This window comes from Lynx canadensis, chromosome E1 (genome assembly GCF_007474595.2).
Source record: "Lynx canadensis isolate LIC74 chromosome E1, mLynCan4.pri.v2, whole genome shotgun sequence".
Classification (NCBI taxonomy): Eukaryota; Metazoa; Chordata; class Mammalia; order Carnivora; family Felidae; genus Lynx; species Lynx canadensis.
In genome coordinates this window covers 2,572,072-2,589,012 of record NC_044316.2, presented here as the reverse complement: position 1 = coordinate 2,589,012, position 16,941 = coordinate 2,572,072, and the positions used below count along the sequence as shown (strand labels likewise).

Genomic DNA, 16,941 nt, shown 5'->3' with positions numbered 1-16,941 from the left:
CGAGGGGGGCCGAACCACCCCCAAAAATTGTCTTGGAAAAAATTGAGAGACTTTCCCCCCCCTCCCCTTCCTCCCAAGAGAACAAGAAAGGGGGATTAAAAAAATATATATATATATATAAAAGTTTTCGACTTCTCTCGGCCCCCCTCTCCGTTGCTTTAAATATATTTAAATTCTGAGGGGGGCGCTCAGAAATATTTCTCAGAGCTGAGGCACTAAGATGGCCGCCTTGAAATTATTTTTAAAACAACCCCCCCCCAGCACCGCCACCCCCTCCATGAAGAAAGGGAGAGGGGGGAAAAATCCCCTTTTAAAACAAAATGGCTGGCTTAATATTTCATTTTTCGCCCCCCCATTCTCCTCCCTGTTACACCCCCATCTCCAAGCCCTTACCCAGAAACCCACAAATTTCTCCCTTTTTTCATAACTGATTAGTGCACAGATTAATAGAGATATTTTCCTTGTGTACTGTGTGTGTGAGAGTGTGTGTGTGTGCGCGCGCGCGCGTGTGTGTGTGTGTGTGTGCGCGCGCGCGCGCGCGTTGGGGGGGGGCATGAAGGATTTCTGCATAAAACAAAAATGGCTGCTCTTTCTAACTCCCCCCCTATAAAAAATATTTGAGGGGGGGCATTAATCAGTACTCATGCTCAGTCTGACATCAGCATAAATTGTTAAAGGTTAACTAGTTAGATACTAGTCCAACTAGATTTAAATATTTTTCTTTTCTTTACTAGTCTCTTCCTCCCCACCTCCCTTCTCTTAAAGAAAAGCTTTTTTTTTTTTTTCTGAATACTTCAGAAGGGAGTGGTTTGATGTGAAGGGTTTTTTTTTTTTTTTTTTCCCCTTCAGGCATTGAAAAGGAAAAGATGAAATATATGTTTATATATAACTGTGTTTCTCCATACCTCACTGAAGTCAAAACGCATTTAATTGTGTACGTATCTTTCAAGTGAGGAGCGGTACTGGATTTTTTCCCCCTTTCTTTTAAAAAAAGTGATAGAAATCCCAGTGACTTGGGGGGGGGGAGAGATATGAATAGATCCGATGATTGAGTTTTTTTTTTTTTTTTTTTTTCAAAGGAGTCCATGTTTGATTCTCCCCTTTGCCCAGCCTTTTCGGTGATTTATAATTGTTGTAAATTTTATCTTCACTCTTTGCTGCTTTACCTCCCCCTCCCCCTCCCCCAACTGCTGGACTCTTAAAATTCATCTGACTTGGGAAATTAATTTAGGGGTTGGTAGAACAGATTTTTAGAATAAGGGGGGAAAGAGTCAAGTCTGAGAATTGTGAAATTGTTTTCTCTTTTTCTCGCGTTGCAGTGTACCTCCCTTCCTCCGTGATCTCCGACACTGGTAAAGTGGAAGGAACTCGGGTACCCTGCCACAGAAAAGTACTGGGACTGAGCAAGAGAAAGAGGTAGGGGTTACCCTCACGTCTCCCTCTGACTCGGTTGGCCCAGGATTTCCCACTGTACCCCAGTGGCTTCGGGGGATCAGGTGGGAGCCTGAAAAGGAGTCCCCCAAAGTAGCTGCCTCATCCAGAGACTGGATCACAGAAGTCCTGGGACTTGCCCGTTGAGCAGTGCTAGCGGAAGGAGGCACAGTGGTTCCGTTCTACCCTTTTTTTGTTTGTTTCTTCTGGTCACCTTTCCGAACTCCACCTCCCTCCCGGTTCTTTCTATCGCACTCTGCCCCTTCCTTGAGGCCCACCCCATGCCCCTGGCACGGAGGGATAGTTTCTCTCCTGGGTTATTTCTCTCCCCCTGGAGCCACCCAGCAGCCCCCCCCCCCCCACAGTGTTCAGGAGCACCTTACGAGGGAGGGGTAGGTAGGCGGCAAGGGGGACAGGATTCAGGACAGGGAATACCCTGCCAGTTTTTGCTTGGGAGGCTGAAACATTCTTTACTGACATACACCCCCCTCCCCGGACACACACACTAACGCACTAGACTGAGCATTGATTTCCAGCCTTCTCTGAACCCGGCCTTTGGAATCCTCTCGTCTCCGCTCTTGTATCATCCCTGCGCCCGGGTCTGACTGCTGTCCCTCTTCTGTTCCATTTTGTTCCATCCCTTCCCTCGGTGTCTTTGTGCGAGCCCGTGTGGGTGTCCCCCTCTTTCTGTGTGTGGGCCTCTCTGTGTGTGTCTGTGTTTTCTCTCCAAGACTGATTCTCTCGTCCCTTTGGCCGCTCAGGCTGTTCTACCTCGAAGTGACTTTCCAGCCCTGTCTTGTTTCTGTTTACTTCTCTCTTCCCCGCGTGTGCCTGCCTCCCTCCTCTTTCTGGTCCGTGTGTGTGTGTGTGTGTGTGCGCGCGCGCATGTGTGCGTGTGAAGAGTGTCCCCACGTGTATGTGGACAGCCCTGCACATCATGTGCGCCACAGTCCCCCAGCCTCGGTGCCCTCTCCCCCTGCACCGAGCGCCTCCGCCTGCCCTCCTGTGCCCGTGAGCTGCAGGTGTGGATCTCCGGCCACACGTCCGTCACCCTCTCGTGTGCTTTGCAGACAGATCTGTTCGTTCACTCCATTCTCCCTCTTGTCCGTGTCCCCTCTGCCCGCCCGCCTCCCCTGTTCTCTTTCCTCTCCTGCCGACCTCTCCGTTTCCCCTCTGCTCTCCTTGCTTCCGCCTGCCCCTCTACCTGCTTGGTCCTGTTCTGGTGTCTGCCTGCCCGCCTGTCTGCTCCTCCCCGACTGCCTGGCAGCCTCTTCCTCTCTCTGGTTGTCTGTCTGCTTCTCTGGCTGTTTGCCCACCCCTCTCTCTCTCTCTCTCTCTCTCTCTCTCTCTAGCCATCTGTCTCCCCGCCTGCCTGTCTCTGTCACTTTTTTAGCCCTCGTCTCTTGGTTTGTCTACCTTCCAGGCCCTGCCGTGGCTCCCTATCTCGGTTTGCCTCTTATCTCCTACTTGTTCCCGTCTTATTTATGCCTGTTAAGTTCATGATTTTTCCTTGCCGCCCTTTATGTCTGTCTGCTCGCCTGTCTACCCCGCTCGCCTGCTGCCATCCCACTGGTTAATGCTTGTATCTTTTCAGTCTGACTGCGCGTCGGCTTCCTCCCCCTTGGCTTCCTCAATACCAGCAGTATCAGCGTCCCGTCAGTGGCGCTGGTCGCTCTTGCCCGCACCTGTCAGTGACCCCCAGGCCCCAAAGCCTTACCTGCCTTCTGGCCGTACCCCACCCCCTCCAACCCTACCTTTTCTCGCTTCTCGCCCTCCTGCCGGCCATCCCTTTCCCTTCTTGTATTTCTGGTCCCTCAGAGCGTCTGCCTGCCTTTTGGCCCGGCTGTCTGCCTGCCGGCCTCTTGGCTGTCCACATCTCCGCTCACTTTCGCTTTTCTCGTCTTCTCTCATCACTCAGCTTTTTAAATTTTTATTGATTTTTAAGGTGTATTTATTTCTTTTGAGAGAGTTAAGCGAGCAGGGGAGGAGCAGAGACAGAGGGAGGGAGAGAATCCCAAGCAGGCTCCACGCTGTCAGCGCAGAGCCCGACGCGGGGCTCGAACCCACGAACGGGGAGATCATGACCGGAGCTGAAATCGGGAGTCGGAGACTTAACCACCTGAGCCACCTGGGCGCCCCCACTTTTGAGTAGATGGTACACACGTGCACGCACACACACGTACAGAATTTTTCGAGGGCTACAAGTACCCTGTGGAGAGGAAGCCTCCCTCCTGTCCCTCTCCCCCGGGCCCTGCTCCTCTCCCTGAGGCCGGCTTCACTACTCTTCATTTCTTGGACGTTGTTCCAGAGAAGGGGCTGCACGTCTGCAAGTCTCCTCGCTTTGGGCCGCGCTCCTTCCTCCTCCTCTCCCAGTTCTGCTGGACGCTTCTTTCTCTGTCAGTCTGTCCATAGGCCTTCCTGCCTCCCCTGGCTTGCCACCTCTTGTTCCTTATCATTTTGAGTCTGCTCTCGGGCACCTGTCTTTTTGATCGGTCGCTAGAAGCACGCTTTTCCTGCCAGTGCGGCGCGCTCTGGAAGGGGCCGCTCCCCCCAAGGGCCCTCGTCTGCACGCCGGGCTATCTGGGAGAGGGCACAGCTCCCCGGCCCTTCATCACCGACCATGGATTAAGCGAGAAAAAAACGGGGAAGCGCCCACAGGTGCACGCACAGGTCCGGTTAGTCAGCACAGGCTCCTGTGCATGGGGGCCTGCTCTGCCTTCCCCCCAAGTCTTTACAGGCATGTGACTCTAGATCCTTCTAGGCCCAGCAGCACCCTCAGGCTGTTGACTTCGGCCCGTCCAAGGGGTCTGTCTTCCTCTAGTCTAAGAAATTGCTTCTCACGAAAACTTTTCTCCCTCTTCTTCCTTCCTTGGGTCCTCTCCCCCGCCACCTCCGAGATGGTGACGCTAACTCCTGGGAAGGGGTGGGGGGAGGTGGGGGGAAACAAAGGCACAGGCTCCATCCAGGCCCCTTCGGAAAGACCGTGGTGAAACTTTTACTGAGAATGCGCTATTCTTCCCTGTCTGCTTTTTCACTGCCTGGACTCCTGATTTTAACTCTTTCGGCCTCCGTGTCCACGTCTCTCCCCTCTTCCCCTCCCTCCATCTCTCACCTCTCTTTTCTCGGTTCTGTCTTTCCTCCTAAGTGTCTGTCTTGGGCTGCCTTCTAGCCTCCTTCTGATTGGCCACCTTCCCTCTCTTCTGTCTGATTGGCCTGCGTCCCTCCATCACCCCATCTGTCTGCTGGGTTCTCCCTGTCTGCCTGCAGTAATGTATGTGACCGCACTTTCTCAGCCACAGAGCCCGGTGTGGCATGGAACGCCGTTTCCCACGTCGTTCTCCCGCCATCCTTATTGTTTTCTTCCTTTCTTGCTCGGCCTTCTCCCTCTCTTTCCACGCCTGCCGGCCTGCCTGGTGCTCTCTCCCGCCTCTCTGTCACTCCTTCTCCTTTCTGTCCTTGCCAGCCTGTCTGTCTGCCATCGTCTGTCTACACCACTCTCGTGTCTCTCCTGCGTTTTCAGGCTCCTCTCTTTCTCTTATCTGTCTGTTCTGTCCGTCCGTACCTGTCTGTTCTGTCTGTCTGTAGGCTCTGTGCCTGTATGTCTCACTGTCTCTGGGCTGCTAGTCGCTTTCCAAGTGGACACCACTTCCCTGCCTTTTTCTATCTTTCTGTGCTTCAAAAAATAAAAACCAAATACAAAGTTAAGGTGCCATATGACTAACTAATTGGCAGAGGAGAAGGGTCCCTGTTTTTAATGAGAAGACCATTGAGGTGAGAAAAAGGACCTTAGGCACGCGGCCTGTCCAATGCAAACCAGAATTGGAGGGCCCCCTCCCCGAGAAAGAACTAGAAGAAAATTGTAAGGGACTCCTAAGCCATAAGAAGATTATTTCTTTAAAGCCAAAGCAAGAAACTTACCCAATGCAAGTGTTTCTAGTTTTGTTTTTTGTTTTCTGTTTTTCTTTTTTTGGTTCATAGAAAGTTATCAGCCCTTCCCCCAGAAAAACAGTATACAGCTGACCCTTGAGCAACGTGGGTTTGAACTGTGCGGATCCACTTATATGTACATTTTTTTAATTATTTTTTTAATATTTATTTTTGAGAGAGAGAGACAGACAGACAGAGGGCGAGTGGGGGAGGGTCAGAAAGAGGGAGACAGAGACTCCGAAGCAGGCTCCAGGGTCTGCGCTGTGAGCACAGAGCCGGATGCGGGCTTAAACCCACAAACTGTGAGATCATGACCTGAGCGGAAGTCGGACGCTTAACTGACTGAGCCACCCAGGCGCCCCTGGATTTTTTCAATAAGTATATCGAAGATATTTTGGAGATGTGGGATCATTTGAGAAAACTTGGGGATGCACTGCATGGCCTAGAAACATCGACAAAATTAAGAAAAGGGCATTAGATGAATGCACAAAATACACGTAGCTACTAGTGTATTTTATCATCTCCTACCTTAAAATATTACACAAATCTATTTTTAAAAGTTCAAACTTATGCACAAAAACACTTAGAGACCATATGTCACGTTTTCATTTTTGACGCCCAGTATTAGTCCCGTGCATTGATGCAGGGACTGACAGATGATTCATCTTGTAAACAGGCGACGTAAACTTACGGTACCGATCAAGGCAGTACGCGACTGTAAACGTATTTTCCTTATGATTTTCTTAATACCATTTTATTTTCTCACCGCCTTATAGTAAGAACACAGTATATAACACACAGACAAAACATGGCTAATCAGCCGTTAATGGTAGCAGCAAGGCTTCTGGTCAACCGTAGGCTATTGGTAGTTACGTTACGGGGAGGCAAAAGTCGTACGCGGATGTCCTACAGCACGAAGGGTCAGCGCCCCTGACCTTCATGCTCCAGGATCAGCTGGTGTATGCAAAATACCACATATGTTTTCACAGTGTTACGAACACCCTGAGATCTGTGGACCCCAGGTTACAACTCTGACGTAGGGAACCAGTGACAGTGATTGGTAGAGCACAGACGTGCGCTCGTGGAACAGGCAGGTCAAAGGACTGAAAAAGCGCTTTGCCATCTGTGATTTCCCACTCAAGGAAGTGTTAAAGAGGGTCCTAATTGTCTTTTGAAATATATAGATTGGTGATAATAATGGAAGTCGTGGAAGTACTGAGGATATCCTAGACTTAGTCATGGAATTTTAGAGAGAAGATCATCTAAACCAGTGGCTTCCAAATGGCTAAGGTTGCCACCTGCCCTTTGCGGAGAAGATCTGTCCTTTGTTTTGAGATTATACATTTTTTTAAAGTTTATTTATTTATTTTGAGAGAGACAGAGCACGACTGGGGGAGGGACAGAGAGGGAGGCGGGGAGAGAATCCCAAGTAGGCGCCACACCATCAGCAGGGAGCCCAATACGGGGCTGGATCCCGCAAACTGTGAGATCACGACCTGAGCTGAAACTGAGAGTCGGACATTCAATTGACTGAACCACCCAGGTGCCCTGAGATAATACATTTCACATATATATATGTGTGTGTGTGTATATATATATATACACACACATATATATACATATATATATAATTTTATATACATTTTATATATATAATATACTATATAATATACTATTAATACATATACTAACATATGTATTAACATGTTACGTATATGCATGCTTATGTATTTAATTATAAATCTGTTAAAAATGTCCTTTCTAATGGAAGGAGGTCCATAATAGACTTTATGAAGGCAGAGAAAGGGAATGACTTTTCATACTTCTGTACAACTGGAGAATTTTTCAACATGTACTTGTTTTATAATCCAAAACATTTTAAATATCTGTCTTAAATAATGGTGATGGGCATATATTTGTTGTTGTCATTGATGTGTTTAGGACAATAAAAAGTCCCCAACTCCATGTTGATCACTAACTTTTTTGTTTTCTTTTTACATTTTTTCTGGTTATTGAAATCCAAAAGTCTGGGATCTGTAGCTTAAAAATTTTTTTTTAACATTTATTTATTTTTGGAGAGAGAACGCACGCGCAAGTTGGGGAGGGGCGGAGAGAGAAGGAGACACAGAATCCAAAGCAGGCTCCAGGCCCCGAGCTGTCAGTGCAGAGCCCGATGTGGGGCTCAAACCCACAAACCACGAGACGGTGACCTGAGCCGAAGTTGATGCTCAGCCGACTGAGCCACCCAGGCGCCCCCGGGACCTACAGCTTTAATCTAACCTCTTGATTTGGCAAAGAAAGAAACTTCAGTTCTTAATGTATCCTATTCATGATGTGCCCTACTTGCCGACCACCTACACTGTTAGATGAGGGCTATTTTCCTTCAAGCCAGTTCACTTTTAAGTTAAACAGATGTCCTTTAAATTTTTTCTATTATTTATTATTATTTTTTTAGTAATCTCTGTACCCAACGTGGGGCTCCCAACTCACAACCCCGAGATCACAAGTCATGTGCTTTTCCAACCGAGCCAGCCAGGCGCCCCAAACAAATACCCTTTAAAAAGTAAATTTCAGGGGTGCCTGGGTGGTTCGGTCGGTTAAGCGCCCGACTTCGGCTCAGGTCACGATCTCACGGTCCGTGAGTTCGAGCCCCGCGTCGGGCTCTGTGCTGACCGCTCAGAGCCTGGAGCCTGTTTCAGATTCTGTGTCTCCCTCTCTCTCTGCCCCTCCCTGTTCATGCTCTGTCTCTCTGTCTCAAAAATAAATAAACGTTAAAAAAAATAAAGTAAATTTCATATTACTGAGAAATAATATCTATAAAATCCTTGATTCGATGGGGTAATCACTTCCTAACTTAGTTTAAAATACAAGTCATTATTGAAACAAAAATCAGTGAAAATAACAGCATCTTGCCCGCTACCGATGGTGTAGGTACCATATTTTAGGAAACATCGCTTCCATCTAATTTTGTAGGTGCAGAAACGGGGGCCCAGATGTTGAAAGGAGTGCCTAGGATCAAGTTGGTTGGTAGGGACGGAACCAGGACTTGAGCCTATCTTCCAATTTCTAGTCTGGTGTTCTTTCTACTATATATGAGATGAGACGATGTCAAGGCCAATGAGATGCCCTTGGGTTTTAAAGGAGCTAATACGTGAAAGTGATGGCCACGTATATGACTTACTACCTGTTACAACTGTACCAGAACTGGCAATAGTCCATTCAGTTGTGTCTAGTACACTTTTGTGCTGCTGCCGCCGCTACTTTCCCCCACCTCCTCCCCCTCCCCCTCCTCCTCCTCATTCTCCTCCTCCTCCTCCTCCTCCTCCTCCTCCTCCTCCTCTTCCTCCTCCTTCATAATGTGTCTGTCCAACTCGGGGCTCAAACTCATGACGCTGACTCCCGACTGAGCCAGCCCTGCCCCTCTAGGACACTTGCAAAGTTACATGTTGTCTGACACAGAATTCCACCTTCTACCATCTTACCCTGAGAAACAGTCCTCGCACTTGGGTGTATATAAGGTCAAACATGCAGACATATTCATTACAGCGTTGCTTAGAATAGCAAAACATTGGAGATGCCCCAGATCTCCAACAGTGAGGACCAGCTAAGTCAATTAAGAAATATGAGAAAACGGCAATTAAGAAATTAAGAAAACGGGGCGTCCGGGTGGCTCAGTCGGTTAAGCGTCCGACTTCGGCTCAGATCATGATCTCGCAGTTTGTGAGTTCAAGCCCCGCGTCGGACTCTGTGCTGACAGCCTGCTTCGGATTCTGTCTCCTTCTCTCTCTGCCCCTCCCCCACTTGTGCTCTATCAAAAATAAATAAATGTAAAAAAATTAAAAAAAATTAAGAAAACGATTTACATCTATATGGTAAGATTCTTTACTACTGAATGGCAAAAAGCAAGCTGCAGAACTATATATACATTATCATATCATTTAGTTTATGTTCAAAGAAACAAAATGCTGTATGTTTCTACAGATACGTTTCTATCTATCTGTCATCTATCTATCTAACCTATCTATAAATGCCTTTAAAAATTCTGGACAGCGGGGCGCCTGGGTGGCGCAGTCGGTTAAGCGTCCGACTTCAGCCAGGTCACGATCTCGCGGTCTGTGAGTTCGAGCCCCGCGTCAGGCTCTGGGCTGATGGCTCAGAGCCTGGAGCCTGTTTCCGATTCTGTGTCTCCCTCTCTCTCTGCCCCTCCCCTGTTCATGCTCTGTCTCTCTCTGTCCCAAAAATAAATAAACGTTGAAAAAAAAAATTAAAAAAAAAAAATTCTGGACAGGGGCACCTGGGTGGCTCATTCAGTTGAGCATCTGACTTCGGCTCAGGTCATGATCTCACTGTTTGTGGGTTCGAGCTCCGCGTCGGGCTCTGTGCTGACAGCTCAGAGTCTGGAGCCCACTTCAGATTCGGTGTCTCCCTCTCTCTCTGCCCCTCCCCTGCTTGCGCTCTGTCTTTCAAAAATAAATGTTAAAAAAAAATTTTTTTTTAAATTCTGGACGTATCAAATAGGGAATAGTGGCCACTTTTAGGAAAGAGTAGTCAAGGGGAATAATTACCTCTATTTAGAATTCTGAATTTTTAGGGGCACCTGGGTGGCTCAGTTGGTTAAGTGACTGACTTCGGCTGAGGTCATGATCTCACAGTTCGTGAGTTCGAGCCCTGCATTGGGCTCTGTGCTGACAGCTCAGAGCCTGGAGCCTACTTCAGATTCTGTGTCTCCCCCTCTCTCTGACCCTCCCCTGCTCATGCTCTGTGTCTCTCTGTCTCTCAATAATAAATAAATGTTTAAGAAAAAAAAATTTTTTTTAAAGAATTCTGAACTTTTACAATGAGAAAATATTTATTGTTTGTGTAAACAAATTTAAGTAGCCTCGTGATCACCTTAGCAAATGAAACCAAATGGCTTAAAAAGTAGTATGATTTCTGTAAAGAAATTATTCTTCATTAATCTAGGTTTTTGAGGAGAAAAATACATAAGCAAAGTATAATCAGCGGATGTAATGGAAATTAAACTTTTGAAAACATTAGTGCAGTTCTAGTTTAAAAACTGAGGTAGAGGCGCCTGGGGGGCTCAGTCAGTTAAGCGTCCGACTTCGGCTCAGGTCATGGTCTCATGGTCCGTGAATTTGAGCCCCGCATCGGGCTGTGTGCTGACAGCTGAGCCTGGAGCCTGCTTTAGATTCTATGTCTCCCTCTCTCCCTGCCCCTCCCCTCTTCATTCTCTCTCTCTCTCTCTCTCTCTCTCTCTCTCTCTCAAAACTAAACAAACATTAAAAAATTAAGAAAAAAACTAATTGGGGTACAACGAGAAGAAAGGAAAGGTATAGAAGAACATATTTATAATGATAGCTTTGATGAAAGAAAAAAAAATATGTAAATATCTGGGGAATATTCCTGGAAGAATATACGAGAAACTGTAGTAGTTACACTGGGAAGCTTATTTTTTCACTGTACATCTTTTAAAGCAGCCTGTAAATTTTTTAGTGACCAAAGGATCAGCGAGGTGGAGGGAGGAGAGACCTTTGAGATCAGAAACACTAATCAACAATATGCGGTCGTGATAATTGCTATGGGCTATAAAATCTGAGAATTCAGAGAAGAAAGATCTTGGTAGGGAGAGGGGGATCACTGAAGAACTTTCGTGTGTAGTTGTATTTGAAGTAGGCCCCAAAAGATCACTAAAATTTGGAGCAGATAGAGGGAAGAAGGGTGGTCTATGTTGATTGAGAAAGTACTTAGCGAGTAGTATGTTGACCCCATCAGGCTGGGGGGGGGGGTAAGTTCATGGTAGAAAGTTCTAGTAGGTGTTGGTACCTCTTTAAACAGTAAGAATGGTTAGCACATCAAGTGAAGAGTAGAGGCCAGAACTTGGGGGTACTTTGAAGAATGGGCAAGGGAGAAGAGAAGCCAAAGGAAGAAACAGAAGTTGTTAGAGTGGTAGGTGCACCAGATAGTGTTATCGTGGAACAAGGAGACAGCTTCTGGAAGGAAGCATGACCAGTATCGCCAGGTGCTTCCTGGAGGGCAAGAAGATCGCCGACCGATCCTCAAAACATGAACTACAGAGTTACCGTACGACCCAGCAATTTCAATCTTAGGTGTACACCCAGGAGAATTGAAATGTGTGTCCCCACCACAACTTGTATGTGAATCTTCATGGGAGCATTATTCATCATAACCCCAAAGTGGAAACAACCCAGATGCCCATCAGCCGATGAATGGATAAGCAGAGGGCAGTATATCCATACGGTAGAATATTATTCAGCCATAAAAAGGAGTGAGGTAGGGATAAACACGACAACATGGAAGAACTTAGCCGACATCATGCTGAGTGCAAGAAACTAGATACGGAAGGCCACATATTGTATGATTCTACTTACATGAAATGCCCAGAATAGATCAATTCACAGAGATAGGAAACAGGTTAGTGATTGACCAGAATTTGAGGGGAGAAGAAATGGGGAAATGACTGCCAGCGGGTATGAGATTTCTTTTTGGACATGATGAAAATGTTCTGGAATTAGGTAGTGGTGACAACCATGCAATTTTGTAAACCTTATACTGAAAGCTTCTGACCTGTACACTTTGAAATCATGAATTTTAGGGGTGCCTGGGTGGCTCAGTTGGTTAAGTGTCCAACTTCAGCTCAGGTCACGACATCACAGTTCGTGAGTTTGAGCCCCACATTGAGCTCTGTGCTGACAGCTCGGAGCCTGGAGCCTGCTTCAGATTCTGTCTCTGTCTCTCAAAAACATTAAAAAATGTTTTTCAAAAGAAATCATGAATTCTATGGGTGAATTTTTAGAAACCATTAAAATGTTATGGAGGTTTTTAAAATTTTTACCTATTATTGAGAACTATTTCATAATTTCAAAAGAAGGTCAGACAAGGCTTTAAAAAATATGACTATTGTTATATTTACTAAACCAGATGATGGACACACGTGTTCATTGTGATATTCTTCGTGGTTGATGTTATGTTACCTCAACCTTTTGAACTTAAACGAACAAAGAGAGTATGCAGGTGTCCACAGCCCTCCTTCAACTTTTCTGTAGGTTTGAAAATTTTCCAATTTTTCCAATTCGGTGGAAGGGAACTAATCGCAAAGAAAAAGCAAGGAAATAATGACATAAAATTCAGGATACCGGGTGAGTCGAGGTGGGAAGGAAACCAACAGAAAAGTTGAAAGAGTGCTGTGGACCCCCGTGTACTCTTTTTTATTTTTTAAGTTTTAATTTAAATTCCAGGATAGCGTGATATTAACTTCAGGTGTGCGGTACGGTCGTTCAACACTTCCGTACATCACCCTGTGCTCGTCACAATTGCATTCCTTAACCCCCATCACCCCTTTCACACACACCCCCATCCCCCTCCCCTGTGGGAACCACCAGTGTGTTCTCTATAGTTAAGCGTGTGTTTCCCGGTTTGCCTCTCTTTTTCCCCTTTGCTCATTTGTTTTTGTTTTTTAATTCCACATAGTAGTGAAACCATACAGTATTTGTCTTTCTCTGACTTATTTTGCTTAGCATAATGCTTTCTAGCCCCATCCATTTCATTGCCAGTGGGAAGATTTCCTTCTTTTTTATGGCTGAGTAATATTCCATTGTATCTACAATGTACCACATCTTCTTTTTAAATTTTTTTTAACGTTTATTTATTTTTGAGACAGAGAGAGACAGAGCATGAACAGGGAAGGGTCAGAGAGAGGAGACACAGAATCTGAAACGGGCTCCAGGCTCCGAGCTGTCAGCACAGAGCCTGACCCGGGGCTCGAACTCATGGACCGCGAGATCGTGACCTGAGCTGAAGTCGGACGCTTAACCGACTGAGCCACCCAGGCGCCCCTGTACCGCATCTTCTTTCCCCATTCATCAGTCGATGGACACTTGGGTTGCTTCCATAGTTTGGCTATTGTAGACAATGCTGCTCTAAACTTCGGGGTATTTGAATTAGCATTTTTGTATTCTTCGGGTAAATACCTAGCAGTGCAATTGCTGGATGGTAGGGTAGTTCTATTTTTCACTTTCTGAGGAACCTTCATACTGTTTTCCAGAGTGGCTGAATCAGTGTGCGCACCCACCAACAGCGCGTGAGGGTTCCCCTTTTTCCAGACCCTTGCCAACACCCATCATTTCTTGCGTTGCTGATACCTGTATACTCTTCTAGATTTAGTGATTGTTAAGCTTTTTCCACATTGACAAAATGGCACGAGCAAATGCTTATGATCTAATTTCTTTTTGTTTTTTGTTTGGTTGGGTTTTTTTTCAGGTGTACATTTTGAGTTTTTACATACGCGTAGTCTTGTATGAACACCAGCCAGGTAAAGATATAAAATACGTCAAGCACCAGCACCAGTCGGTTAAGTGTCCAACTTCAGCTCAGGTCATGATCTCATGGTTTGTGAGTTCGAGCCCCACATCAGGCTCTGTGCTGACAGCTCAGAGCCTGGAGCCTGCTTCCGATTCTGTGTCTCCCTCTCTCTCGGCCCCTCCCCCACTCGTGCTCTGTCTCTCTCTCTCTCAAAAACAAACATTAAAAAAATTTTTTTAATATATATGTCTACCACCATAGAAGTTTCCAGCGTCTTCCCAGTCTGTGCCCCTTCTAGAGAAAACCACTGTTCTTCTATCCTGATTCCTTTTTAACAACTTAAGATCTAACGTTAGTTGCATAAAGCAATATAAAGTCATTCATGTAGTATAATCGCAGCCAGATAGGAAAGTACTAGGAGGAAGTGGTTAAGATGTTCACACTGGTTTCTGCTGAGTGATAGGAATAAGAGTGCTTTTGTTTTGACATCTTTATGCTTGCCTACCTGGAATTTTCTGTAAAGAACACATGTTCTGCAATGAAAAAGAAAACTACGCTTAAAAAAAATTAAAAGTATATGGAAAGAGAGAAGATAGGAGAATGGACCAAACATTTGGTTACAAAGTTCGGTAACGTGGCAGATAAGTCTGGAAACCACATACGTAAAGGAATCTATTTCTTTACACCAGCAGTTGATCCCAGGTTCCCCCATGTCAGGTGACAGGCCCCTGTCCAAGGCTCCTATGGGCTGTATAGCCCTGCACTTCACTCTCAGGCTGCATCTGCTTGCCCTCATCCTTCCCCTCACTCACTACAGACTCACACGGGCTCAGTCCTGCCCCTGACACCCTGACCAGAGGCCTTTCTGTCCATTCCACACCGGTGGAGGTGGCTCAGGACTTACATCTTCTGAAATAACTGGGTTCAAGCCCCCCCGCATTGCCCACAACTTTCTGTCCCTCTAGCTCATTTCTCTGTTGTTCTTGGACCCATAAGACACTCTAGTCCCTCCCTCATCGGGCTCTACCGGGTCCTCACCTCCTTCCCTGTCCAACGTAGTGTCTGTGGTCTGTCATCTCAGCCAGTGTCGTGTCCTCTCCTGAGCCTCTGCCCGCGCACCTCTAACTGTGACCCTCACACCCAGCGTGCAGAGTGCTGCTGAAGAGAACACCATGACCGTGCCCACCGGCGTCCCGGCTCAGAAATCCTTTTCCCTGGTCCGCTTTCTTTCAGGTCTCCGTGGCCACTTTTCCAAAGCTTCCTCACATTTGCCACACCTCCTCCACCTTCCACTCCGGCAGGAGACCTTATCAGCTCTCTCCAGGAGACAGAACATCAGAGAGAGCTCCCCGGAGACATGGGCACGAAGCCTGTGTATTTCGCCGCATCCTCTTTGTCCTACTGGACCACTCTCGCTTTCCAGGTCCTCTGAAGCCACTGCCACCAGACTATCCACCGCCTCCTGGTTGCCGACAGAGAGGCTGTTTCTGAGTTCTTAACTTGCTACGCCCTTCTGGAAATGGTCTTTGCTTGCCTTCTGTGATCTCACATCTGCCTCTACTTCGATTGCTGGCTTTTTTAAAAACAATTTTTCTTTAATGTTTATTTTTGAGAGAGAGAGAGAGTGTGTGAGTAGGGGAGCATCAGAGAGAGAGGGAGACACAGAATCCGAAGCAGCCTCCAGGCTCCGAGGTGTCAGCACAGAGCCCGAGGCAGGGCTCGAACCCACGAACCGCGAGATCATGACCCGAGCCGAAGCCGGACGCCCAACCAACTGAGACACGCAGGCGCCCCAATTGCTGGCTTTTTAGCTAAATCCTCTCCCTTGCTCTTTGCCTTTCCCACAAACCATTGTCTTTCTCTTCTCTGCTTCCTTTAGACCTGCTTTGATTGACCACCGTGATGGAAACGGAATGGTCCTGTATGAAACGACAAAAACCAAACCTTTCTTCCCTTTTGACGCTTCCCTTTTAACAATTCTTTTTTTTTTTTTCAACGTTTTTTATTTATTTTTGGGACAGAGAGAGACAGAGCATGAACGGGGGAGGGGCAGAGAGAGAGGGAGACACAGAATCGGAAACAGGCTCCAGGCTCCGAGCCATCAGCCCAGAGCCTGACGCGGGGCTCGAACTCACAGACCGCGAGATCGTGACCTGGCTGAAGTCAGACGCTTAACCGACTGCGCCACCCAGGCGCCCCATCTTTTAACAATTCTTAACGCTTGTGCCTTGGCTGGCCGGCTGCAAATGCCATGTCATGTCAAGCCCTGGCTGTTGGAGCAGAATTGCCCTGACACCTTTCCTGGCTGACTGTCCCTCAGATTCTAGATTTGCCATGGTATATGCTGACCCCAAGCCGGCTTTTTCCTGCCCCTTGGCCCGTTCGTGGGCCTTCTCGCCATCTAGCTCTCTGAATGAGGGTCATTTTAATTTTAGACTAAATTAGATACGATTGGCAACTTAAAATCACTTGTTTTTTTTGTTTTTTTTTTAAGATTCTACATCCCCAAACTGTGTAACTCCAAAAATATATTCCAGAGCCAAGGAATGAAGTTGTCCACCCCTAACCCCGTTAGAATTTGAGCTTTGGGGTCAGGTAGCACCTGGTGTCCCGAGTTCTTCCATTCACTACGTGACCTCGGGCAAACTCCTTAGCCCTCAGGTCTCAGCCCCGCATCTGTGAGGCAGGGTACCCCTGCCTCCCTCACCTGGTCGTGGTGAGGATTCCGTGAGCTCACTTAAGAAAGTGCTGACTCGAAGACACTCGATAGTTGGGAGCTAGTATTCTAAACAGTCACATTGTTGGCCATTTCTCACTTCCAAGAGGTTCACTGGAGGTGACTCAAGGTGACAGCGTCGGCGACCTGAGGTATGAACGGCACCTTAAACTGAGGGAGCAAAGGGCTGGTTCTAGTTCTCTTGCTCCCGACAGCTGGCCCCGATCCGGGCTCTGTCCCGCTTCCCAGACATAAGCCCCGCTCGGGAACCACAGGAGACAATCCACGGGTCATTGGACCCAGTTCTCCTAATGGAGGCGCACTTCTGTTGGGCTGGCAACCAAATGTGAGTCGCAGATACGGTCGACCCATTCCCTGAACTTGACCGAGGTCACCTGGATGCTGAATAATGCCGAGTCTCAGGAAATCCCACAGGAAGCGTGTGTTACTAAATATATAGCGGCTGGCACAAGGAAAGGAAGAGACAACTCACATTTTGGGGTGCCTGTTCGAAGGGCCTTTCGTGCTGCTGGGCACATTTCCATACC

The 16,941-nt window shown here is 47.1% G+C and overlaps 1 long non-coding RNA gene across 1 annotated transcript; it reads left to right on the top strand.

Annotated features, from left to right (window-relative positions):
* The first annotated feature begins 786 nt into the window (after nucleotides 1-786).
* LOC115501065 lies at nucleotides 787-15,324 on the top strand. Its single transcript, XR_003964714.2, has 3 exons — nucleotides 787-934; nucleotides 1,320-1,416; nucleotides 14,911-15,324. It is a non-coding gene; the product is annotated as an uncharacterized LOC115501065 (long non-coding RNA).
* Nucleotides 15,325-16,941: the final 1,617 nt, after the last annotated feature.